Below are 26,575 nucleotides of genomic sequence, written 5' to 3' on the forward strand. Positions count from 1 at the left end.
CCTATGTACAAGAATATAACTACTGTAATACTGCCCCCTATGTACAAGAATATAACTACTATAATACTGCCCCTATGTACAAGAATATAACTACTATAATACTGCCCCTATGTAGAAGAATATAACTATTATAATAATGCCCCCATTCACAAGAATATAACTACTATAATACTGCCCCCTATGTACAAGAATATAACTACTATAATACTGCCCCTATGTACAAGAAAATCATTACTATAATACTGCTCCTATGTACAAGAATATAGCTACCATAATGCTGCCCCTATGTACAAGAATATAACTACTATAATACTGCCCCTATGTACAAGAATATAACTACTATAATACTGCCCCCTATGTACAAGAATATAACTATTATAATAATGCTCCCTATATACAAGAATATAACGACTATAATACTGCTCTTATGTACAAGAATATAACTACTGTAATACTGCCACTGTGTACAAGAATATAACTACTATAATACTGCTCCTATGTACAAGAATATAACTACTATAATACTGCCCCATGTACAAGAATATAAGTACAATAACACTTCCCCTATGTACAAGAATATAACTACTATAATACTGCCCCTATGTACAAGAATATAACTACTATAATACTGCCCCTATGTACAAGAATATAACTACTATAATACTGCCCCTATATACAAGAATATAACTACTATAACATTGGCCCCTATTTACAAGAATATAACTACTATAATAATAATGCTATGTACAAGAATATAACTACTATAATACTGCTCTTTTGTACAAGGATATAACTACTATAATACTGCCCCCTATGTACAAGAATATAACTACTATAACACTGCCCCCTATGTACAAGAAAATAACTACTATAATACTGCCTTTATGTACAAGAATATAACTACTAGAATACTGCCCCCTATGTACAAGAATATAACTACTATAATACTGCCCCTATGTACAAGAATATAACTACTATAATACTGCTCTTTTGTACAAGAATATAACTACTGTAATACTGCCCCTATGTACAAGAATATAACTACTATAATACTGCCCCCTATGTACAAGAATATAACTACTATACACTGCCCCTATGTACAAGAATATAACTATTATAATACTGCCCCCTTTGCACAAGAATATAACTACTATAATACTGCCCCCTATGTACAAGAATATAACTACTGTAATACTGCCCCTATGTACAAGAATATAACTACTATAATACTGCCCCCTATGTACAAGAATATAACTACTATAATACTGCCCCTATGTACAAGAATATAACTATTATAATACTGCCCCCTTTGCACAAGAATATAACTACTATAATACTGCCCCCTATGTACAAGAATATAACTACTATAATAATGCCCCTATGTACAAGAATATAACTACTATATTACTACCCCTATGTACAAGAATATAACTACTGTAATACTGCCCCCTATGTACAAGAATATAACTACTATAATACTGCCCCTATGTACAAGAATATAACTATTATAATAATGCCCCCTATGCACAAGAATATAACTACTATAATACTGCCCCCTATGTACAAGAATATAACTACTATAATACTGCCCCTATGTACAAGAATATAACTATTATAATAATGCCCCCTATGCACAAGAATATAACTACTATAATACTGCCCCCTATGTACAAGAATATAACTACTATAATACTGCCCCTATGTACAAGAATATAACTACTATAATACTGCCCCCTACAAACAAGAATATAACTACTATAATACTGCCCCTATGTACAAGAATATAACTACTATAATACTGCCCCTATGTACAAGAATATAACTACTATAATACTGCTCCTATGTACAAGAATATAACTACTATAATACTGCCCCCTATGTAAAAGAATATAACTACTATAATACTGCCCCTATGTACAAGAATATAACTACTATAATACTGCCCCCTATGTACAAGAATATAACTACTATAATACTGCCCCCTATGTACAAGAATATAACTACTATAATACTGCCCCTATGTACAAGAATATCATTACTATAATACTGCTCCTATGTACAAGAATATAGCTACCATAATACTGCCCCTATGTACAAGAATATAACTACTATAATACTGCCCCTATGTACAAGAATATAACTATTATAATAATGCCCCCTATATACAAGAATATAACTACTATAATAATGATGCTATGTACAAGAATATAACTACTATAATACTGCTCTTTTGTACAAGAATATAACTACTATAATACTGCCCCTATGTACAAGAATATAACTACTATAATACTGCCACCTATATACAAGAATATAACTACTTTAATACTGCCCCTATGTACAAGAATATAACTACTATAATACTGCCCCTATGTACAAGAATATAACTACTTTAATACTGCCCCCTATGTACAAGAATATAACTACTATAATAGTGCCCCTATACACAAGAATATAACTACTATAATACTGCCCCTATGTACAAGAATATAACTACTATAATACTGCCCCCTATAAACAAGAATAAAACTACTATAATACTGCCCCTATGTACAAGAATATAACTACCATAATACTGCCCCTATATACAAGAATATCATTACTATAATACTACTCCTATGTACAAGAATATAGCTACCATAATACTGCCCCTATGTACAAGAATATAACTACTATAATACTGCCCCTATGTACAAGAATATAACTATTATAATAATGCCCCCTATGCACAAGAATATAAATACTATAATACTGCCCCCTATGTACAAGAATATAACTACTATAATACTTCCCCTATGTACAAGAATATAACTACTATAATACAGCCCCCTATATACAAGAATATAACTACTATAATAATGATGCTATGTACAAGAATATAACTACTATAATACTGCTCTTTTGTACAAGGATATAACTACTATAATACTGCCCCTATGTACAAGAATATAACTACTATAATACTGCCACCTATATACAAGAATATAACTACTTTACTACTGCCCCTATGTTCAAGAATATAACTACTATAATACTGCCCCTATGTACAAGAATATAACTACTATAATACTGCCCCCTATGTACAAGAATATAACTACTATAATACTGCCCCTATACACAAGAATATAACTACTATAATACTGCCCCTATGTACAAGAATATAACTACTATAATACTGCCCCCTATAAACAAGAATATAACTACTATAATACTGCCCCTATGTACAAGAATATAACTACTGTAATACTGCCCCTATGTACAAGAATATCATTACTATAATACTGCTCCTATGTACAAGAATATAGCTACCATAATACTGCCCCTATGTACAAGAATATAACTACTATAATACTGCCCCTATGTACAAGAATATAACTATTATAATAATGCCCCCTATGCACAAGAATATAAATACTATAATACTGCTCCCTATGTACAAGAATATAACTACTATAATACTTCCCCTATGTACAAGAATATAACTACTATAATAATGATGCTATGTACAAGAATATAACTACTATAATACTGCTCTTTTGTACAAGGATATAACTACTATAATACTGCCCCTATGTACAAGAATATAACTACTATAATACTGCCACCTATATACAAGAATATAACTACTTTACTACTGCCCCTATGTTCAAGAATATAACTACTATAATACTGCCCCTATGTACAAGAATATAACTACTATAATACTGCCCCCTATGTACAAGAATATAACTACTATAATACTGCCCCTATACACAAGAATATAACTACTATAATACTGCCCCTATGTACAAGAATATAACTACTATAATACTGCCCCCTATAAACAAGAATATAACTACTATAATACTGCCCCTATGTACAAGAATATAACTACTGTAATACTGCCCCTATGTACAAGAATATCATTACTATAATACTGCTCCTATGTACAAGAATATAGCTACCATAATACTGCCCCTATGTACAAGAATATAACTACTATAATACTGCCCCTATGTACAAGAATATAACTATTATAATAATGCCCCCTATGCACAAGAATATAAATACTATAATACTGCTCCCTATGTACAAGAATATAACTACTATAATACTGCCCCTATGTACAAGAATATAACTATTATAATAATGCCCCCTATGCACAAGAATATAAATACTATAATACTGCTCCCTATGTACAAGAATATAACTACTATAATACAGCCCCCTATATACAAGAATATAACTACTATAATAACGATGCTATGTACAAGAATATAACTACTATAATACTGCTCTTTTGTACAAGGATATAACTACTATAATACTGCCCCTATGTACAAGAATATAACTACTATAATACTGCCACCTATATACAAGAATATAACTACTTTAATACTGCCGCTATGTTCAAGAATATAACTACTATAATACTGCCCCTATGTACAAGAATATAACTACTATAATACTGCCCCTATGTACAAGAATATCATTACTATATTACTGCTCCTATGTACAAGAATATAGCTACCATAATACTGCCCCTATGTACAAGAATATAACTACTATAATACTGCCCCTATGTACAAGGATATAACTATTATAATAATGCCCCCTATGCACAAGAATATAAATACTATAATACTGCCCCCTATGTACAATAATATAACTACTATAATACTTCCCCTATGTACAAGAATATAACTACTATAATACAGCCCCCTATATACAAGAATATAACTACTATAATAATGATGCTATGTACAAGAATATAACTACTATAATACTGCTCTTTTGTACAAGGATATAACTACTATAATACTGCCCCTATGTACAAGAATATAACTACTATAATACTGCCACCTATATACAAGAATATAACTACTTTAATACTGCCTTATGTTCAAGAATATAACTACTATAATACTGCCCCTATGTACAAGAATATAACTACTATAATACTGCCCCCTATGTACAAGAATATAACTACTAAAATACTGCCCCTATACACAAGAATATAACTACTATAATACTGCCCCTATGTACAAGAATATAACTACTATAATACTGCCCCCTATAAACAAGAATATAACTACTATAATACTGCCCCTATGTACAAGAATATAACTACTGTAATACTGCCCCTATGTACAAGAGTATAACTACTATAATACTGCCCCTATGTACAAGAATATAACTACTATAATACTGCTCCTATGTACAAGAATATAACTACTATAATACTGCCTCCTAGCTGTGAGGTTGTGTGTCAGTGGTTCTCCTGATGTCTGGAGCAAGCCCAGGGAGGGGCCACCCTGGGCGGAGAAGCTCCCCAGGCAAGGCCCAGGCTTCCCGGCCTACACTGGGACAAGCCTCTCAGGCTTCTACTAATGGGAATGTTAATCCCAAAGCCGCTGTGAGTCCAGTGAATGCAGCGAGTCAAAGCTGCAGCAGTTCGGTGAAGGAGGAAAAGGTTGTGAGTAAAGCTTTGGGAGGAAAACCTTCTCCAGTTCCAGCAAAGAAACAAGAAGGAAAAGTCTCTGTGAGTGATGGAAACCAGCAGAATGTGAAGTCTTGTAGCTCCCCAGTCAGTAAGCAGCTCCTGCCAGGTGCACAGGTGAGATCGGCCCCAGCTGTGCAGATCACCTCTCCTGCTCCCAGGCAGAGACGGACGTCTTTGGAAAGGCAGACAATGCAGGAGAACCTACAGCAGCATGGCAGTATGGCGCGGTCAGGACGCACACGGTCACAGTCAGGTGGCAGCGATAAACCTGCATCCAGCCAAGGAGCCACAAAACCATCCGTGGTGGACCCGCACAAGACTGTCTTCAAAACCCCTGTACCCGTGGTCAAGACTTAGCCTGTGGGGCCGGCGCGTGCACCCGAGCTGCAGCTAGCGGATGAGATACCGGGACTTGTCCGAAAACTGGGTGAGTTACAGCAGCAAAAAAAAGCGCTGCAAATGGAGGTAGACTTCATCTATAGTCTAAAGACCACTAATCCTGCCAGTAATGACGCCTATGACCTGAGACTGAACACACTGGGTGTACAGCTGGCGAGTGTTGTGCAGGACACTGAGTCTGTGCTGGAGAGCATGGGGCCCCTGGCAGAGACCTACAGGAACCGCGAGCGGTTCGCCTCCTATAAGCAGGACTGTGCTGTAGAGGCCAGGACCCCTGATATTCAGGACGGGACCCCCCAGCAGCGGACACGGCCAGTGTTACAGGCTGCCCGCTTCTGCTTCCAGGAGGGAAAACAGCTGCAGCAGCATGCAGCTCGGTGTGAACAGGAGCACACACTGCAGACTGCAGCAGAGGCACCACAGGTCCCAGAATGCCCCACACAGGAGCAGGACAGTGTATGTGAGACTGTTTGTGCTGATGAGGCTGAGGCAGCCCAGTGTGAACAGGAGCACACACTGCAGACTCCAGCAGAGGCACCACAGGTCCCAGAATGCCCCACACAGGAGCAGGACAGTGTATGTGAGACTGTTTGTGCTGATGAGGCTGAGGCAGCCCAGTGTGAACAGGAGCATACACTTCAGACTCCAGCAGAGGCACCACAGGTCCCAGAATGCCCCACACAGGAGCAGGACAGTATATGTGAGACTGTTTGTGCTGATGAGGCTGAGGCAGCCCAGTGTGAACAGGAGCACACACTGCAGACTCCAGCAGAGGCACCACAGGTCCCAGAGTGCCCCACACAGGAGCAGGACAGTATATGTGAGACTGTTTGTGCTGATGAGGCTGAGGCAGCCGAGTGTGAACAGGAGCATACACTTCAGACTCCAGCAGAGGCACCACAGGTCCCAGAATGCCCCACACAGGAGCAGGACAGTATATGTGAGACTGTTTGTGCTGATGAGGCTGAGGCAGCCCAGTGTGAACAGGAGCACACACTGCAGACTCCAGCAGAGGCACCACAGGTCCCAGAGTGCCCCACACAGGAGCAGGACAGTGTATGTGAGACTGTTTGTGCTGATGAGGCTGAGGCAGCTGAGTGTGAACAGGAGCACACACTGCAGACTCCAGCAGAGGCACCACAGGTCCCAGAATGCCCCACACAGGAGCAGGACAGTGTATGTGAGACTGTTTGTGCTGATGAGGCTGAGGCAGCCGAGTGTGAACAGGAGCACACACTGCAGACTCCAGCAGAGGCACCACAGGTCCCAGAATGCCCCACACAGGAGCAGGACAGTGTATGTGAGACTGTTTGTGCTGATGAGGCTGAGGCAGCCCAGTGTGAACAGGAGCACACACTGCAGACTCCAGCAGAGGCACCACAGGTCCCAGAGTGCCCCACACAGGAGCAGGACAGTGTATGTGAGACTGTTTGTGCTGATGAGGCTGAGGCAGCCGAGTGTAAACAGGAGCACACACTGCAGACTCCAGCAGAGGCACCACAGGTCTCAGAATGCCCCACACAGGAGCAGGACAGTGTATGTGAGACTGTTTGTGCTAATGAGGCTGAGGCAGCCGAGTGTGAACAGGAGCACACACTGCAGACTCAAGCAGAGGCACCACAGGTCCCAGAATGCCCCACACAGGAGCAGGACAGTGTATGTGAGACTGTTTGTGCTGATGAGGCTGAGGCAGCCGAGTGTTAACAGGAGCATACACTGCAGACTCCAGCAGAGGCACTACAGGTCCCAGAGTGCCCCACACAGGAACAGTATATGTGAGACTGTTTGTGCTGATGAGGCTGAGGCAGCCGAGTGTTAACAGGAGCATACACTGCAGACTCCAGCAGAGGCACCACAGGTCCCAGAGTGCCCCACACAGGAGCAGGACAGTGTATGTGAGACTGTTTGTGCTAATGAGGCTGAGGCAGCCGAGTGTGAACAGGAGCACACACTTCAGACTGCAGCAGAGGCACCACAGGTCCCAGAGTGCCCCACACAGGAGCAGGACAGTGTATGTGAGACTGTTTGTGCTGATGAGGCAGCCGAGTGTGAACAGGAGCACACACTGCAGACTCCAGCAGAGGCACCACAGGTCCCAGAATGCCCCACACAGGAGCAGGACAGTGTATGTGAGACGGTTTGTGCTGATGAGGCTGAGGCAGCCGAGTGTGAACAGGAGCACACACTTCAGACTGCAGCAGAGGCACTACAGGTCCCAGAGTGCCCCACGCAGGAACAGTATATGTGAGACTGTTTGTGCTGATGAGGCTGAGGCAGCCCAGTGTGAACAGGAGCACACACTGCAGACTCCAGCAGAGGCACCACAGGTCCCAGAGTGCCCCACACAGGAGCAGGACAGTATATGTGAGACTGTTTGTGCTGATGAGGCTGAGGCAGCCGAGTGTGAACAGGAGCATACACTGCAGACTCCAGCAGAGGCACCACAGGTCCCAGAGTGCCCCACACAGGAGCAGGACAGTGTATGTGAGACTGTTTGTGCTGATGAGGCTGAGGCAGCCGAGTGTGAACAGGAGCACACACTGCAGACTCCATCAGAGGCACCACAGGTCCCAGAGTGCCCCACACAGGAGCAGGACAGTGTATGTGAGACTGTTTGTGCTGATGAGGCTGAGGCAGCCGAGTGTGAACAGGAGCACACACTGCAGACTCCAGCAGAGGCACCACAGGTCCCAGAATGCCCCACACAGGAGCAGGACAGTGTATGTGAGACTGTTTGTGCTGATGAGGCTGAGGCAGCCGAGTGTGAACAGGAGCATACACTGCAGACTCCAGCAGAAGCACCACAGGTCCCAGAATGCCCCACACAGGAGCAGGACAGTATATGTGAGACTGTTTGTGCTGATGAGGCTGAGGCAGCCGAGTGTGAACAGGAGCACACACTGCAGACTCCAGCAGAAGCACCACAGGTCCCAGAATGCCCCACACAGGAGCAGGACAGTATATGTGAGACTGTTTGTGCTGATGAGGCTGAGGCAGCTCAGTGTGAACAGGAGCACACACTGCAGACTCCAGCAGAAGCACCACAGGTCCCAGAATGCCCCACACAGGAGCAGGACAGTATATGTGAGACTGTTTGTGCTGATGAGGCTGAGGCAGCTCAGTGTGAACAGGAGCACACACTGCAGACTCCAGCAGAGGCACCACAGGTCCCAGAATGCCCCACACAGGAGCAGGACAGTGTATGTGAGACTGTTTGTGCTGATGAGGCTGAGGCAGCTCAGTGTGAACAGGAGCACACACTTCAGACTGCAGCAGAGGCACCACAGGTCCCAGAGTGCCCCACACAGGAGCAGGACAGTGTATGTGAGACTGTTTGTGCTGATGAGGCTGAAGCACAGACTGTGGCTGGGGATGCTGTGCCCATGGGGTCGGGGGTTGGAGGGGTTTCACATTCTGTATTGGACGTCGCACTGTCTGATAATGATGCTGCTCATGATAATCAATCAATCAAATCAAATCAAATTTATTATCGCCAAGTACATATTACATATATACAAGGAATTCTTTGTGGCAAAGAGGCAACATAATATATAACAACAGATACAACAAGTAACATCTAACAAGACAGATACAGTATATAGACTACACAGTGCACGTGCATGATATGTAATGTAAAGTAATGTAATGTAAAGTAATGTGCATGATATGTGTGACTATCCCCCTTTGCCATCTAGTCCACAAGGTGTGACAGCCCCCCTGCTGCAGGCCCTCTCCCTGTCAGTCAGCCCAGTGTGACCCGGCAGGTGCCCCCCAGGAATGCCTGGAGCCGCGGCGCCCCATCCTTCACTTCCAGCGCCAGGTACACCGGCCAGACATTCAAACGCATTAATGTGGTGCGGTTTAAATACATAGGTGCCAAGGAGGATCTGCCACAACGCAGGTATGTGGTGAGAGAGCTGCTCTGCGGCCAGATGGGGTTTGTGGCAAATGAGATACTGGCGGTGTCTAATCTTCAGGACAGGCAGGGCTACGAGGTCAGCTTCAAGCTCATGTCTGACCTGGACAGATTCTGGGCCAATTACCCCAAGTTCAGAGATGCTGAGGGCTGGAATAAGTTTGTGTTGGTTCCTATCTCCAGGCCGGACACTGTCACAGTGAATATCACCTTCTGGAATGAGGCCGTTCCTCCACAGGACATCGAGGTGTGGCTCCGGAGACACTGTGAACCTCGTCTCTGGACTCACCAAGGTCAGAGATGAGGATGGTATCTGGACAATGGGGTGGCGGGTCTTGGTAAAATTGTGGCAATGTAATAACATCACTGCCCACTTACCCAACTCCTTCTTCATTGGGAGGGAGAAGGGAAGGTGTTATTATCCCGGGCAACCCAGAAAGTGTTTCAGATGTGGTGGGAAAGGTCATCTGGCTAACGCCTGTACTGTGGTGAAGTGCAGTCTGTGTGTGGCTATCGGCCATGTCGCTGCAGACTGCCGGGACGTCAGGTGCAACCTCTGTGGTAGGATGGGCCACCCTCACAGGGACTGTCCAGACGCCTGGCACAACATCTGCAGAGTCTTCCCTGATGAGTTAGTGATGGCAGGGGCAGAGGCTCAGGAGCATGAGGATGTGGTGGCAGAGACACATGGGGCGGAGGATTTAATGTCAGGAGAGATGTTGACCAGCTCAGATGCCCACCAGGAGTCCACTCAGGCAGCACCAGAGAAGCAGGGTGCAGGGGGGAACATGGAGGTCGTCCATCAGGTCCAGCAGCCTCAGATACCCCCCCTTCAGCATCGCTGTCTGTATCTGATGACTGGAGCATTAATAATAATAAAAGGAAGAAAAAGAACACATCCTCCCGTAAACCTGAGGCAGAATATGACACTGGTCAGACTGCTAGTAAGAAGGTTCAGAATTCTGCAGGAGTGATGGTCGTGTCCAACAGGTATGGAGTTTTATCTGACTCCAATGGTGACGATTATGAGGAAGAGTTGAGGAAAGTTGATGCTGAGTGTGACAGGGACATAGAGGACCATCCCCCGCCAAAGCGGAAGCCCTTATCTGTGGACCCTCAGGTAGAGTCTGACATGGACATCAGTGGTGGACAGAACATCTCTGACTCATGATGATGGCTGTTACTCTGCTCCTTCTATATTGTGCTGTGATGGCGGGGTTCTCATTGACAGTGACCTCGAGCAATGTGAATAGCATTAAGCTGAGGAGAACTAGAAACGCGGTGTATGAACATCTCAAATATCTGGACACAGATGTCATCTTCCTGCAGGAGACACAGCTGACATCTCTGGGGCTTATGAGAGAGGCTGAGAGGGAATGGCGGTCCGGTCCTTCTTTCTGGTCACTGGCTGTGGAGCCTTACGCCGGGGTCGCTGTCCTGTTTAACACCAATGATGTGACTGTGCATAGGATGACGGAGGTGGTCATGGGAAGATGTCTGGTCCTGGAAGTCACTGTCCATGGGAGGCGACTCCGGCTTATTAACATCTATGGGCCACAGACAGTGACGGACAGGATCCAGCTGTTTAATGACGTCAAGCCTTACCTCTTCACTTCTCTTCCAGTGGTGATGGCGGGGGACTTTAATGCCATAATGACATCAGGTGACAGCTCCTCGGGCAGGGCAGTGACCAGGGACGGTAAGGTCCTGCATAATGTCATAATGCAGGCAGGACTGACTGACGTTTTCACACAGGGTGGGCGACAGCCAAAATTCACATATTCATATTCCAACAGGAGCAGTAGAATAGATTTTGCTTTTGTCGGTCCTACTGAGGCTGTCGGTGCCCTGAGTGAGAAGGTCGTCCCTTACTCTGATCACCTCGCCTTGTGCTTCTCTTTGGGTTCCTCTAACCATCCGGATATTGGTAGAGGGTTGTGGAAGCTTAATTCCAGTCTCCTGGATGATGCCTATGTTCAGAATCGTGTTCACTCCCTTATCCAGCTTCATCTAGACAGGGTTGACTTCTATGACAACATGACCGACTGGTGGGAGGACGTCAAGGAGGATATCAGATCCCTCTTAAAGAGACTGTCAATTAATAAAGGGAGGAATAAATACAGCCAGTACCTAAAGCTGCGCAAAGAATTGGAGTCACTGTATTCGGCGGGCGGGGATGACAAAGTGAAGATCGACCTGCTGAAATCTGAGATAAAGCAGTATCAGTATAGCAGGTATACCTCCCTGGTTCTTGAACGGGATTATGGGTCCTTAGGGGCCCCTGATCCCTTTGAGAATTGCAGGGAGAGGGTGGCCAAAAAAATGGTCACGGGTCTCACCGACTCCCAGGGTGTATTGCAGGATTCACGGGAGGTATCCTGGAGGTGGTGAGATCTTACTATGCTGACTTGTTTCAGAGGAAAGTTTTGGATAAAGATAAGATGACTCAATTCTTGGAGGCAACTCCAGTGCCTGATACTAATGATCTGGACTTTTCTCCTTTGACAGCAGAATTAACGGTGGAGGAAGTTAAGGAGGCTATTGATAAGTTATATCTGAAGAAGGCACCGGGTCCAGATGGTATAACAGCAGAATTTTATAAGAAATTCAGAGACCTCCTGGCTCCAATTCTCGTGGATGTGTATAGAAATTGTCTAGAAAATCACCTGATGCCTCCATCCATGAGAGTGTCCTCGTTAATTCTGCTGTCTAAAGGTAAAGAGCCGAGCGACATCAAGAACTGGAGGCCGATTGCCCTCTTGAATGTGGACAGGAAGATTCTAGCAAAGATCCTATTTTCTAGATTAGTCTGTTTGTCCCCGGCACTGTTGGCAGGCTCTCAGTTTGGCACAGTAAAAGGGCGGAACATCTCTGGAGCAGTCATCTCGATACGAGAGATGTTTGAGAGATGTAAAGCTCTGCGGTGTGGGAGATATGTTGTTAGTCTGGACCAGGCTAAAGCCTTTGACAGGGTTGATCATGACTATCTGTTGGTCACTTTGTCAAAGTACGGTATTCCGGGACAATTTGTGGATTGGCTGAAGACGTTGTACAGAGAGGCGGTGAGCTTTCCTCTGATTAATGGTTGGCAGGGTGACACTTTTGGAGTTGGGGCGGGGGTGAGACAGGGCTGCCCAATGAGTCCGCTCCTGTATGTTTTTGCCCTAGACCCGTTTCTGAGGTCACTGCAGGAGTGCGATTTTCAGGGGGTGCCGGTCCCCCACTGCCCGCCTCTGAATGTTGTTGCCTATGCGGACGATGTGACGCTGGTGATCTCCAATCCTCGTGAGGTGCAGATGTTGTCTGCGTCCATCAGAAGCTACTCAGAGGCCTCAGGGTCTCTTGTCAACCTTGAAAAGAGCCAAGCTCTGTGGACATTAGATACTGAGCCCAGCTTTGATCTGCCGCAGTTTTCCAAATCCTCCACCCATATTAAGATCCTAGGGGTTAAATTTGGGAGGGATGATAATGCTACGCTAAATTGGGAGGAGAAATTGGAAACCGGAAATGCAAAGGTTCAGCGATGGAAGAACTGGAGGCTGACCTACAGAGAAAGGGTCACAATGTTGAAGACGTACCTGGTCCCCGTTTTCTTGTATGTCTCTGTCGCTTTCCCTTTGCCAGAATCTTTCTCAGCGAGGCTCTTCAGCCTGTTCTTCCAGCTCTTGTGGGGGAATAGGTTGAACCTAATAAAGAGGGGAATAACGTACCTATGGCGGAGAGAGGGTGGGCTGGATATGTTGAATCCAAGGGTTTTCTTTGACTCCTTGTTTCTAAAGGTGAATTTTGGGAACATGGACTCAAACAGTAGCTCCCTGTGGGTAAATAGTATCAGGTATTGGATATTGCCTTTTGCAGAATCTTGGGTGCGAGGCGGCAGTCTCAAGAGGAGGAGATGGGCAGGTGACCACCTCCCCCAGTATCTGGACTATGGACTGAAGTGTGTTAGGAGGTGGGGACTGGAGAGGTCTTACATTGAGAGCAATAGCAGAAGAGACCTGTATGCTCGTGTATGTAGGACTTTCTTCTACTCTCCACTGGCCCTGAGAGATTGTGTCATCACCACCCTGCAGGAAAGCCTTAGGTTCCTAAACGGGAAACGGCTACCTCCTAAACTGTTTGATGTCACTTGGCTTTCACTGCATAGTCGGCTCTTTGTCAGAGGGAACCTGAAACATCTGTGTGTCTCTGATCGGAATTGTCCCCTTGGTTGTCAGCAGGAGGAAACTATGGAGCACTTTATATGTGATTGCTGGGGAGGGAGGAAGATCTGGGAGGAAGTGTCAGTTAATCTAAAAATCCCCAGACTGCGGACCCTAAAGTATCCCGACATAATCTATGGTGTCCCCTCCACTGTTAGTAACATCAACAGAGAGACGATGTACATTATAATCAGTGTCATCAAATACTATCACTGGCACATGAGAACCCGGGTGTCACTGCATAATGAGCTGTTCGATCACACCGCTGCCGCCAATCAGGTTATGTCAGAACTCCGGTGGATAAAATCACTGGAAGTTGGAAGGAGTCCAAGAAACATAACGTTATGGAGAAACGTAAAATTCAGTTAGAAAATATGATAATTTTTTTTTTTTTTTTTTTCTTCTAACTTTCTTTTTCCATCCCCAGGTGTGGACACCTTAATTTATTTATGAATATGATCTGATTATGTAGTGCTGTGTATATATTACCTAAGTGGTTTGTGTTTTGCAATACTGGATGATTTTTGTTTTATTATAATTGTATTTATGTTTTTATGTTTGGTTTATAATAAAAATTGCCCCCTATGTACAAGAATATAACTACTATAATACTGCCCCTATGTACAAGAATATAACTACTATAATACTGCTCCTATGTACAAGAATATAACTACTATAATACTGCTCCTATGTACAAGAATATAACTACTATAATACTGCTCCTATGTACAAGAATATAACTACTATAATACTGCTCCTATGTACAAGAATATAACGACTATAAAACTGCCCCCTATGTACAAGAATATAAATACTATAATACTGCTCCTATGTACACGAATATAACGACTATAAAACTGCCCCCTATGTACAAGAATATAAATACTATAATACTGCTCCTATGTACAAGAGTATAACTACTATAATACTGCTCCTATGTACAAGAATATAACTACTATAATACTGCCCCTATGTACAGGAATATAACTACTATAATACTGCCCCCTATGTACAAGAATATAACTACTATAATACTTCCCCCCTATGTACAAGAATATAACTACTATAATACTTCCCCCTATGTACAAGAATGTAACTACTATAATACTGCCCCCTATGTACAAGAATATAACTACTATAATACTGCTCCTATGTACAAGAATATAACTACTATAATACTGCCCCTATGTACAGGAATATAACTACTATAATACTGCCCCATGTACAAGAATATAACTACTATAATACTGCTCCTATATACAAAAATATAACTACTATAATACTGCTCCTATGTACAAGAATATAACTACTATAATACTGCCCCTATGTACAGGAATATAACTACTATAATACTGCTCCTATGTACAAGAATATAACTACTATAATACTGTCCACTATGTACAAGAATATAACTACTATAATACTGCTCCTATGTACAAGAATATAACTACTATAATACTGCCCCTATGTACAGGAATATAACTACTATAATACTGCCCCCTATGTACAAGAATATAACTACTATAATACTTCCCCCCCTATGTACAAGAATATAACTACTATAATACTGCCCCCTATGTACAAGAATATAACTACTATAATACTGCTCCTATGTACAAGAATATAACTACTATAATACTGCCCCTATGTACAGGAATATAACTACTATAATACTGCCCCATGTACAAGAATATAACTACTATAATACTGCTCCTATATACAAAAATATAACTACTATAATACTGCTCCTATGTACAAGAATATAACTACTATAATACTGCCCCTATGTACAGGAATATAACTACTATAATACTGCTCCTATGTACAAGAATATAACTACTATAATACTGCCCCCTATGTACAAGAATATAACTACTATAATACTGCTCCTATGTAAAAGAATATAACTACTATAATACTGCCCCCTATGTACAAGAATATAACTACTATAATACTGCCCCTATGTACAGGAATATAACTACTATAATACTGCTCCTATGTACAAGAATATAACTACTATAATACTGCCCCCTATGTACAAGAATATAACTACTATAATACTGCTCCCTATGTACAAGGATATAACTACTATAATACAGCTCCCTATGTACAAGGATATAACTACTATAATACTGCCCCCTATGTACAAGAATATAACTACTATAATACTGCCCCTATGTACAAGAATATAACTACTATAATACTGCTCCTATGTACAAGAATATAACTACTATAATACTGCCCCCTATGTACAAGAATATAACTACTATAATACTGCTCCCTATGTACAAGGATATAACTACTATAATACAGCTCCCTATGTACAAGGATATAACTACTATAATACAGCTCCCTATGTACAAGAATATAACTACTATAATACTGCCCCCTATGTACAAGAATATTACTACTATAATACAGCTCCCTATGTACAAGGATATAACTACTATAATACTGCCCCCTATGTACAAGAATATAACTACTATAATACTGCCCCTATGTACAGGAATATAACTACTATAATACTGCTCCTATGTACAAGAATATAACTACTATAATACTGCCCCTATGTACAAGAATATAACTACTATAATACTGCTCCTATGTACAAGAATATAACTACTATAATACTGCCCCCTATATACAAGAATATAACTACTATAATACTGCCCCCTATGTACAAGAATATAACTACTATAATACTGCCCCCTATATACAAGAATATAACTACTATAATACTGCCCCCTATATACAAGAATATAACTACTAGAATACTGCCTCTTATCTGTGGTATTAGAAGTAAAATATTTCCTCCTATGTAGATTATAATAATTGTAATTCTATAGCGCTGATGTAAGGGGGTGAAGCACAAGTAGAATCAGAAGGGGGTTGCCTCCTCTGCTCCGAGTCCAGAACCATATAGCTGGGCGGAATGGTTGCTGGGGGGAAGTCTTTTGGACCTGGACAGACTGCATCATGGGCCTGTCAGTAGCAGTAGGGAAGGTCAATGGGTGCTGGCTGAGGGCATGAAAGAGGAGTGCAGTGGCGTAACTACCGGGGTAGCAGCCATAGCGGTTGCTTTGTGGCCCAGCCCATATAGGGGCCCGGGTCCCCAGCTCCGATCGGCGCTAGCCGGTAGTGCAATTAAGTCATGGGCGGACACACCGCCGGACAGGTTCAGCCAGTGCAATGCACTGGGGCCCAAAGGTGGAAGGGGGCCCCTGAGCGTACTGCCGATAGCGGCAGATTATGCAGCCGCTATGGGGCCAGAGTCCAGATTGCTGGCGGCGGGAGTGTAATGGGCCGGTATTATGCAGCATCGGCCCCTCTCACTTCCTGCTGTAATCACCCAAACACCAGAGCTGGGGAGAGAGCGGCGCGGGAGAGCGTCATACAGGGAGAGACGCTGGCCAATGAATGCTTTCCTCACCAGACTGAGGAGAGCGCTCACTGGCTGTCGTCTGTCCTGCATGGCGCGTCCCAATGGTGAGTACGCACTGGTTGTCAGGGGCCCGGGCGCACAGCACACAGGGGACTGCAGTGGAGGAAGAGCACTTAGAGCAGGACTTACAGTGTGTACTGTATTCTGCTTCCTCCACTGTGCCATTCCTGGCAGGCTGCAGCATCTAGGAGCACAGGTGAAGAGGCTCACTGCAAGGGGCATCTCACAGAGGAGGTCGGGGGAGGGGAAGAGGCTCACTGCATGGGGCATCTCACAGAGGAGGTCGGGGGAGGGGAAGAGGCTCACTGCATGGGGCATCTCACAGAGGAGGTCGGGGGAGGGGAAGAGGCTCACTGCATGGGGCATCTCACAGAGGAGGTCGGGGGAGGGGAAGAGGCTCACTGCATGGGGCATCTCACAGAGGAGGTCGGGGGAGAGGAAGAGGCTCACTGCATGGGGCATCTCACAGAGGAGGTCGGGGAGAGGAAGAGGCTCACTGCATGGGGCATCTCACAGAGGAGGTCGGGGGAGAGGAAGAGGCTCACTGCATGGGGCATCTCACAGAGGAGGTCGGGGAGAGGAAGAGGCTCACTGCATGGGGCATCTCACAGAGGAGGTCGGGGGGAGAGGAAGAGGCTCACTGCACGGGAGTACTCTGCAGCAGGGAGCTGAAATCCTCTGTGCTGTGTCCCCATCCCTCGCAGTGGGCCCTGCAGTCCTCTCCAGGCTCCAGCTTATCTCTGCACTATGTGGCCGACCTCCATGGCTCATCTGAACAGAACACCTGAGGTCATATATTATTATGTGTGTATATTTACATATGTGTGTGTACAGTATATGTGTGTATCTATGTATGTATATGTGTGTATCTATGTATGTATGATATAAGTGTATGTATGTCTTTGAGGGGTCTGTCTTTGAGGGGGCCCCATTTCAAAGTTTGCTATGGGGCCCAATCAGTTTTAGTTACGCCCCTGGAGGAGCGCATGCAGGTCAGAGCAGCGTGTGCAGCAGACAGGTCAGGTTGCAGCCACGCACACCAGAAGAGAGAGAACTCCTGGTCAGAGGGCTGAGTCAGGATGACGTGACATATATACTGCTGTCTGTGAGTACGTGGACGCGGGGTCCCCATTGACTAGAGGAATATGTCCTCCTGACCATGCAGAGACGGAGACCCGCGCATGCAGCCCCGGTGCCCGCAGTGACAGGACAGAGCCCGTGATTCCGGCAGAGAGACTTAACAAAAGACTGGCGGAGAGACTGTTAGTTTGAAAGCAGAGACTCAGAGCAGGGGAGACCCAGTGTGGCCCAGTGTGCCCCCTGCCTTCCTCTTTAACGTCTGAGGTCCCGGTTACCCTCTAACAGAGACTACAGCGCTTACAGAGACTACAGAGACTACAAGTGCTGCTGTTGACGGCGCCTACGTTGGAGAAGACGACCCTTCATGCAAGATTTCTTCAGACTGATAAGTTGCAAGAATATCCGTTAATTACCGTTGTTCTGCTTGACGGTTTTGATTACTTTGTCTAGATTACATGAACTGTTAAATCAATATTACTTTGCCAGTTTAACCCCCACTGTTTTCTGCCTGCGAGGAGATTCTGACCCCTGTAAATAAACCCTTTAACTTTTGGTCTGTCTCTGTTCCGTGGTGATATACTCAGCACCTGCACGTTATTACACTGACATGTTCTGTAGCAGTTTACAGTTGTGAACCTTGTAGAAACAATACATTACAGAGTAACACATAATGTGAGGAGTGTGAGGAGGAGAGCGGCCCTTGCTCCCAGGTCTCACACTCTGATGATGACTATGATGCTATAACACTGTGTCTCACTAGTGTGGAGCATTTCCTCCCTTACTGATGTTTTATGCTGTGTTTTCTGGCATTATCTGTGTAATCATCGGCTTTATGTTATTTTAGTGTCTGGATCTGGTAAAGTCGTTTCTTCTATTTCTGCCGCGGGTGTTTGATGATGAGGCGGCTTCCATTACACATTGTCATGTAGCATGTCACCACCTGGTCCCTGCGCTCGGTGACGCGACACTTTCCATTCTCACGTTGTTACCGCTCAGACGTCGCGGTGCTGAAGTGTCCAGATATTAAACTTCATCTTGTGAGTCGATGGCTCATACAGCAGCACTTTGTGTAATTGGTCCCCTGGATTATCCCAGTGTTCCGAGCACAAACCTCTTCAGAGATGACGCCGTCAGCGCTGTGGGCAGAATATTCCCATCTGTTTTCATAGTTTAGGATATTATTAGTAGCTGGAATATAAAGTATTATCCCGTCCACGTGACTCGGGCTCCTCTGTATCGCGGCACTTCGTGGTGTTACACTGGTCTCCAATTTGGAACCGTCAGCAGCTGGAGACTGCGACGGAGGCGCAGTAATGAGAACACTTTAATCCCTTTCTCTCCCAGTTTTGCGACTTAAGAAAAATCCTGAATCCAAGTCTTGTGTGTCACAGAAAGTGAGTGTTCTGCAATGTGAGACAGGCATGAAGGAGTTTATTAAAAAATAAAACGTCACAAAAAAATCTTCACCTTCTGGAAAATTACGGGCAACTGTCTACCACTGTCTACAGCTGTCTATAACTGTCTACAAGAGTCTAAAACTGTCTACAATAGTCTATAACTGTCTACCACTGTCTACCACCAGGCATCTGCTGCTGATTGACACTAGTTACAGTAATGCTGCTGATTTTTTCACGTCTTTACTTGTGAAGTCCCCTCAGATCCAGGCGTTCCACAGTGCCAGTGAGGCCGGGGCGCATGCACGTCACTCATCCCAACCATTATAATAAGATGCCAGTGCAATGCAGCTCATCATGCAGGGTTCTGCCAGTCATCCCTCGCTGCTGAAGTCATCAGCACCAGAGAAAGTTTTTCAAAGTAAAGAGCAGTATCCCAAAAGAGTAAATGGAGTCATCTGTTTGAGTGTAACGTGAGGACTGGAATAACACAGACCCGAGACTTCACTGAGGAGTCCGCACCTCACTGAACTATCTATCAATGTAGTTTAGTCTTGGTGTCTTGGGTACACCAGGTGGCCTCTCATGTTGCCAGGAATTTTTGGCCTCATCCGACTTTGCTTGGTTCTGCTGGGTCTGAGGTCTTGGAGAGCTGGACATGTTCTCTTTCTCTCTGAAGATCATTTGGTGAATCTGATTGTTACGGAGTCCTACTCCGGTATCGCACAATAATCAGAGCGAGAGATGAGTGAACAGTCCCGAGAACCTTTATTACTTGCAAACCAAAAGGTCGATAAAACAATCCACCAAATAGAGGATAAAATAGTCCAAGAACACGGATACAATCCAGTAGCAGGATAAATGCCCCAAGAGATGGGAGTTGAAAGCAGGGTGTGGGATGCAGTGACAGACTGAAGGCAGAGCAACAAATTTAACGGTTTTTATTTTAACAGGGGGTTAACGCCTCACAGGGAGATGAAGAGTTAAACAAGGGGATAAAAGTCCAATTGTAAAGGATATGCAGAGTAAATGAACAAAGTGACGGCAGTTCTCTTGTGCACTTATGGTGTCACGAGTTCCTCAGACTGCAGGTACTACTTTGGGATTGGTAGCGCCAACAAGGGCAGGTGCTGTGCTTGTCCAAGAAGATTCTGTTGGTAACAGCAGTCCGTCTTCTGGCGGCAGCGATCGGTCTCCAGCATGAGCATATGCGGCTGGAGCAAACAAGGCCGCAGGACTATCAGGGTCCAAAGTGGGTGTGCAGATATATATATGGTGGTAAGGTGGTCCGTAAACATCTGTCCAGTGCCCGGTTTTCTCTATGTGGCACATGCGCTGCACTCACGGTCACGAAACGCACAGCACCTCACTCTCTGCCAGTTACCGGGCACACTGCGCTTCTCTCTCTCTCGGTAATCCCCGCTGGTGACGGCAGAAGTACATGGATGCGGGCCGGTGCAGTCCCTATGCACAAGGGACGGAGTACACCTCTCCCTGTGTTGGGCACTGCCTGTTCCCGCCAAGACTGACGTGCTCACTGTGTCTGTTGCCACTTAACCACACCCCCTACTTCCAAGTGCAAAGGTCTGTCCGGTCTCTTACTTGTTTCCCCAGACAACAGAGAAAACAGCCCCGACAGTTCCAGACCAGGCACAGGACAGGTACCCACGGCCCGGTTCTCCTCCTTACAGAGTCACAATCCTCCACTTAGAGCTCGAGATGGCTCCAGATTAGAGTTGAGCGACTTTAGTCGGATTGGGTTTCATGAAACAAAATTTGTTTCAGATGAAACTGGTCCGACTAGGGCAAAAAAAGTCGGAGTTTCGTCCAAAACCCGACCCCAATGCAAGTCAATGGGAAATAAAAGTCGGCATTGAGCAGAGGACATTCATCCACTCAATGCCAACTTTTATTCCCCAATGACTTGCATTGGGGTCGGGTTTCGGACGAAACTCCAACTTTTTTTGCCCTAGTTGGACCAGTTTCATCTGAAACAAATTTTGTTTCATGAAACCCGATCCGACAAAAGTCGCTCAACTCTACTCCAGATACTTCTCCATATAGGCTCCTCCAGCAGAATTTTCCAGGGTAATCAGGGTTTCTCCAAATTTCTCTGTTGTGCTGGCCTTGGCATCAGTATCCCACAAAGGATCAATCTTACTGATATCTCCTCTCAGAAGGATAAAAATTCTCTCTCTATACCCATATTTGCTTTTCAGGTCATCATCCACATTTCAGGCGGGATATAGGATGAGTTTAACTCTCATTGTTTGAGTCTTTAATCAATCTGTCCTCTGTTTTGCAGGTCAACAAACTAGCTGACCTGGTACAATGTAAAATCAACATATTAACAAAAATCTGTTGTTCAATTACCCAATATTGTTGTCTTACAAAGATGTACAGTACAATGATTTACAGCTAACAGCAACTCAAAAGTCTATAACCAGGCTTAATGTGAACAAGCTCATACAAACAATAGTCTGTTGACCAACTGAAAATAGATGTCTGGATAATTAACATTAAATGCTATGTTGTTGGGTCTCCCACCAGGGCCGTGGGGTACTTGGTACCGGGCCGGTAACTCAGAGGGAAGTGTCACAGTGGCAGTGACCTGGTCCGTGGCCCTGGGCGTCCATGTAAAAGGGGGTTGAGTGATGGGGATAAAGTTGTTGAGATGATTCGTGACGCCACCTGTGGTTTCTGGTCGGTTTGACCAGCGCTGCAGGGTTGCTTCTCTGGGACAGATGGTGTGGTGCAGCAATGATGTTGAAGCTCCCCACAGGTGGAGCTGTAGTCCCAGGACAGAGTAGATGAGGTTGGCAAATGAGGAGATAGTGAGGAGAAGTAGATGGTGTAGTGTTAGGCACAGAGATGTAGCAGTGCTGAGCGGGTTGGCGCAGGAAAAAGGCAATGAGACAGCTGAGTGCAGTTTCAGTTCTTTTACTCACGTTTTTGGCACAGACAGGTGCTCGCTTCAATGCTGCGGTCTCCAGATCAGGGGCTCAGCCAACTCCCAGGCAGATGGAATTAACCTTTCCAGCTCTCCCTTTTGTGTGCCTTTTCTGAACGTCTCCTCACTAGCGCTTAAACTGAAGTAGTTGTGTGTTAAACCCAAGTTCCTCCTTTCAGATGTTCCTTTGAACTCTACTTGTATGGCAGACAGCTGTCGCCTGCTTCGGGGACTCCTTGCTATCAAGTTCCGGCTCACTCACGTTGCTGTTGTGCCCCCAAGTCTTAGGTGGGAATAAAGTGGTGACAACTTCTATTCCTCCGGTGTCTGCTGCAGGACCGTCAGTATCCATACAACCTCGGGGACCGGACCCCGGCCATGCACTTAGGACTTGAGGAAGGGCTCCGCTCCGACCCTAGTCCTTAGTTCTCTTCTCCTTACGTTCTGTACTAATCTTTCTTCCCTCTGAAGAATTAGGCTTTCTATTTCTCTTTCCCATGCCAGCAGCTCCAGATCACAGGAGTCTGCTGCAGCACTTCCTTCACTCCATCCCTAAGGGGAGCTTCTCTCACAGACTGACCTCTACCTAATATTCTCCCGCTCTCTTGTGCAGTCTAAGCTCCACCCACCTCCCAGCACTCTTCGTGTTCCAAGCAGGGAGCCACCAAAGGTGCTTTGCTACACTACTATGGTGTGTGGGATGCAGGTGTTGGAGTGTGGTCAGGTGTTACCATCTTACCTGGAGAGTGGGATACTACACCTCAGGAGGAGGTGCAGTACCTCTATGGCGACTGAAACCTCAGGGGCGCCACATTGTTACCTTAGGAAGTATACACAGAATGACACAGAGCAACAAGACAACACTCCTAAATCCAGTAAAATTACGAACATAGACAGAATGATACCCCACACACCATATCACACCGTCACACTGATAGATGGCCGTTTTTAGTCCCAAGTGTAGGCCATCCTCCTGCTTTTCCACTCTCATTTGATCATTATTCCCTAGTGACTCTATTCTGATACTCTGCCGTCATTAACTATCTGCTTCTCCAATTCCAAAATTCCCATTGACTACTCATGAGGACACCACACACAGACAGCCTGTATCTAGCAAAGTACAACGACCTGCAGACAAACCATGTGCACGAGCATGAAAAATCTAAAGATGGGATCTACAATCCGAACTAACATGAAACTTCATAGGACGTCGCTGGAGCGGAGTTAAGTTTTAACGGTTCCTGTTAATCCTGCGGTGGAGTCATCAATTTTATGGTCGGGTCTCCCACATATCACTGCCCATGTGGATAAACATATTCAATGCTACATGACTGCAACACTATAATAAAAATCTGCTCTAATTTGCCTTGAATCCCCATAAAAGATGAAGAATGTTCTCGTTCTGCAGGAGAACCTGCCGCTCTGCTCCCTGGATGATCTTCGTGCACCTGTTGAGCTTCATACCGGAGAGCTGAGCTTTATACTTTCCTGTTTGGCAGCAGCCTAGACTTATTTCTGGCAGCTAAGCAATGAAGATTTAGAGATCCCATAAGATGGAGCAAGTACGACATCCAAATCTGATGGCTGTGCTACGAGACAAGCTCATTTTGGAACTGCTAATAATGCTCTGCACCAGATATAGGTGTCCAAGAGGTCACCAGGTGGGGAAGGGATCTATAACACTCAGCAGGGTCGGCTATTGGCTGGTAGTAAATGTCAAGTTATCCCAAAACTCCTCAAGATGATGCTGTCTAATAAAGGAAACCAGTAACTCAATCTGTTATTATGGAGAATTCATGAAATCCCCGAGGGAAGTAAAAACGCCTCGAATGAAAATGAATGAGAAGAGAGTTATCGTAGCCAGAGATTGGTCCACAGTTTTGACCTGAAAGTCACGAGGGGGCTGCTATCCTCCATCCTTGATGATCTTTAGTTCCACAGTGACTGATGAGTAGTTTACGTTTAATTAAATCTCCATATTTATTCCAGGTTATGTGTGATTTCTGGGTGAGGGAGGTGTTGGAGCTGCTTTTTGTTCTGACCAACAGTCAGTTACAAACCAGACAGGCCCAAATGCATCTGCACTAATCCAGGGTGCAGCGGACCTAAGTAAAATGGCAGCTGCACAGGTGCATAAATACCAAATGAAACAGCCAGCCTACAATCAGGGATTGGCCGTGTGGTCCACCAGTGCAGAAGAAATAATCCGCATGTGGCAGTGTTCACACTGGGAATGCAGGGCTTCTGGCTCACAACCACTTAGTAACACCATATATGGGGGGCTGGCCAGTGCCAACTAGAATGCCTCCCGTGTGAACAGAGGCCACAAGTTTGCAGATCCATTTGGGCCCAACTGCACCCTGGAAAAAATATAAAAAGTGCACAAAAAACATATCAATATATGTAAAGTGAACACTGCCACATGCGGATTATTTCTTCTGCACTGGTGGACCACACGGCCAATCCCTGATTGTAGGCTGGCTGTTTCATTTGGTATTTATGCACCTGTGCAGCTGCCATCTTACTTGGGTCCGCTGCACCCTGGATTAGTGCAGATGCATTTGGGCCTGTCTGGTTTGTAACTGAATTTTTTGGAAATTTTTTTTCCTCTTTTTGAGGTTTTCACACAACAGTCAGATATGCCAGATCACCAGTGAGGCCGGATTAGGTGGTTTTCGCCCTTCTGTTCACAAGCGCTTGGAGACAAAGAGACTCAGCACACAAGAGCCGTGGTCAAATCACTTTATCTGACGTAATGAAACACAAGGCAAACTTTTATACCATTTACAACAATATGTGACTCTATGGAGCTCATGTAGCCCCCACCATCACCTTCAGAGTTATGCCATGTTTACAATGAACCCAGGACATGTTGTTGAGAACAAATATGATAACTAGTGTTGAGCGATACCATCCGATATCGTGAAGTATCGGATCGGATTGGATTGGACCGATACCCAAAAAGTATCGGTATCGCCGATTCCGATACCGGAAACCCATGCAAGTCAATGGGACAGAAATATGTAGTATGTATGTAGTATGTATGTTGAATGAATGTAGTATAAATGTAGTATGTATGTAGTATGTATGTTGAATGAATGTAGTATAAATGTAGTATGTATGTAGTATATATGTATGTTGTATGAATATATATATGTAGTATGTATGTATGTTGTATGAATGTAGTATATATGTAGTATGTATGTATGTTGTATGAATGTAGTATATATGTAGTATGTATGTATGTTGTATGAATGTAGTATATATGTAGTATGTATGTATGTAGTATGAATGTAGTATATATGAAGTATGTATGTAGTATGTATGTAGTATGTATGTTGCATGCATGTAGTATGTATGTAGTATGAATGTAGTATATATGAAGTATGTATGTAGTATGTATGTAGTATGTATGTTGTATGAATGTAGTATATATGAAGTATGTATGTAGTATGTATGTAGTATGTATGTTGTATGAATGTAGTATGTATGTATGCTGTATGAATGTAGTATATATGAAGTATGTAGTATGTATGTAGTATGTATGTTGCATGCATGTAGTATGTATGTTGTATGAATGTAGTATGTATGTATGCTGTATGAATGTAGTATATATGAAGTATGTATGTAGTATGTATGTATGTAGTATATATGTAGTATATATGTAGTATATATGTAGTATGTATGTTGTATGAATGTAGTATGTATGT

This window comes from Dendrobates tinctorius, unplaced genomic scaffold, assembly GCF_039654945.1.
Source record: "Dendrobates tinctorius isolate UK_male_01 unplaced genomic scaffold, ASM3965494v1 ptg000311l, whole genome shotgun sequence".
Classification (NCBI taxonomy): domain Eukaryota; kingdom Metazoa; phylum Chordata; class Amphibia; order Anura; family Dendrobatidae; genus Dendrobates; species Dendrobates tinctorius.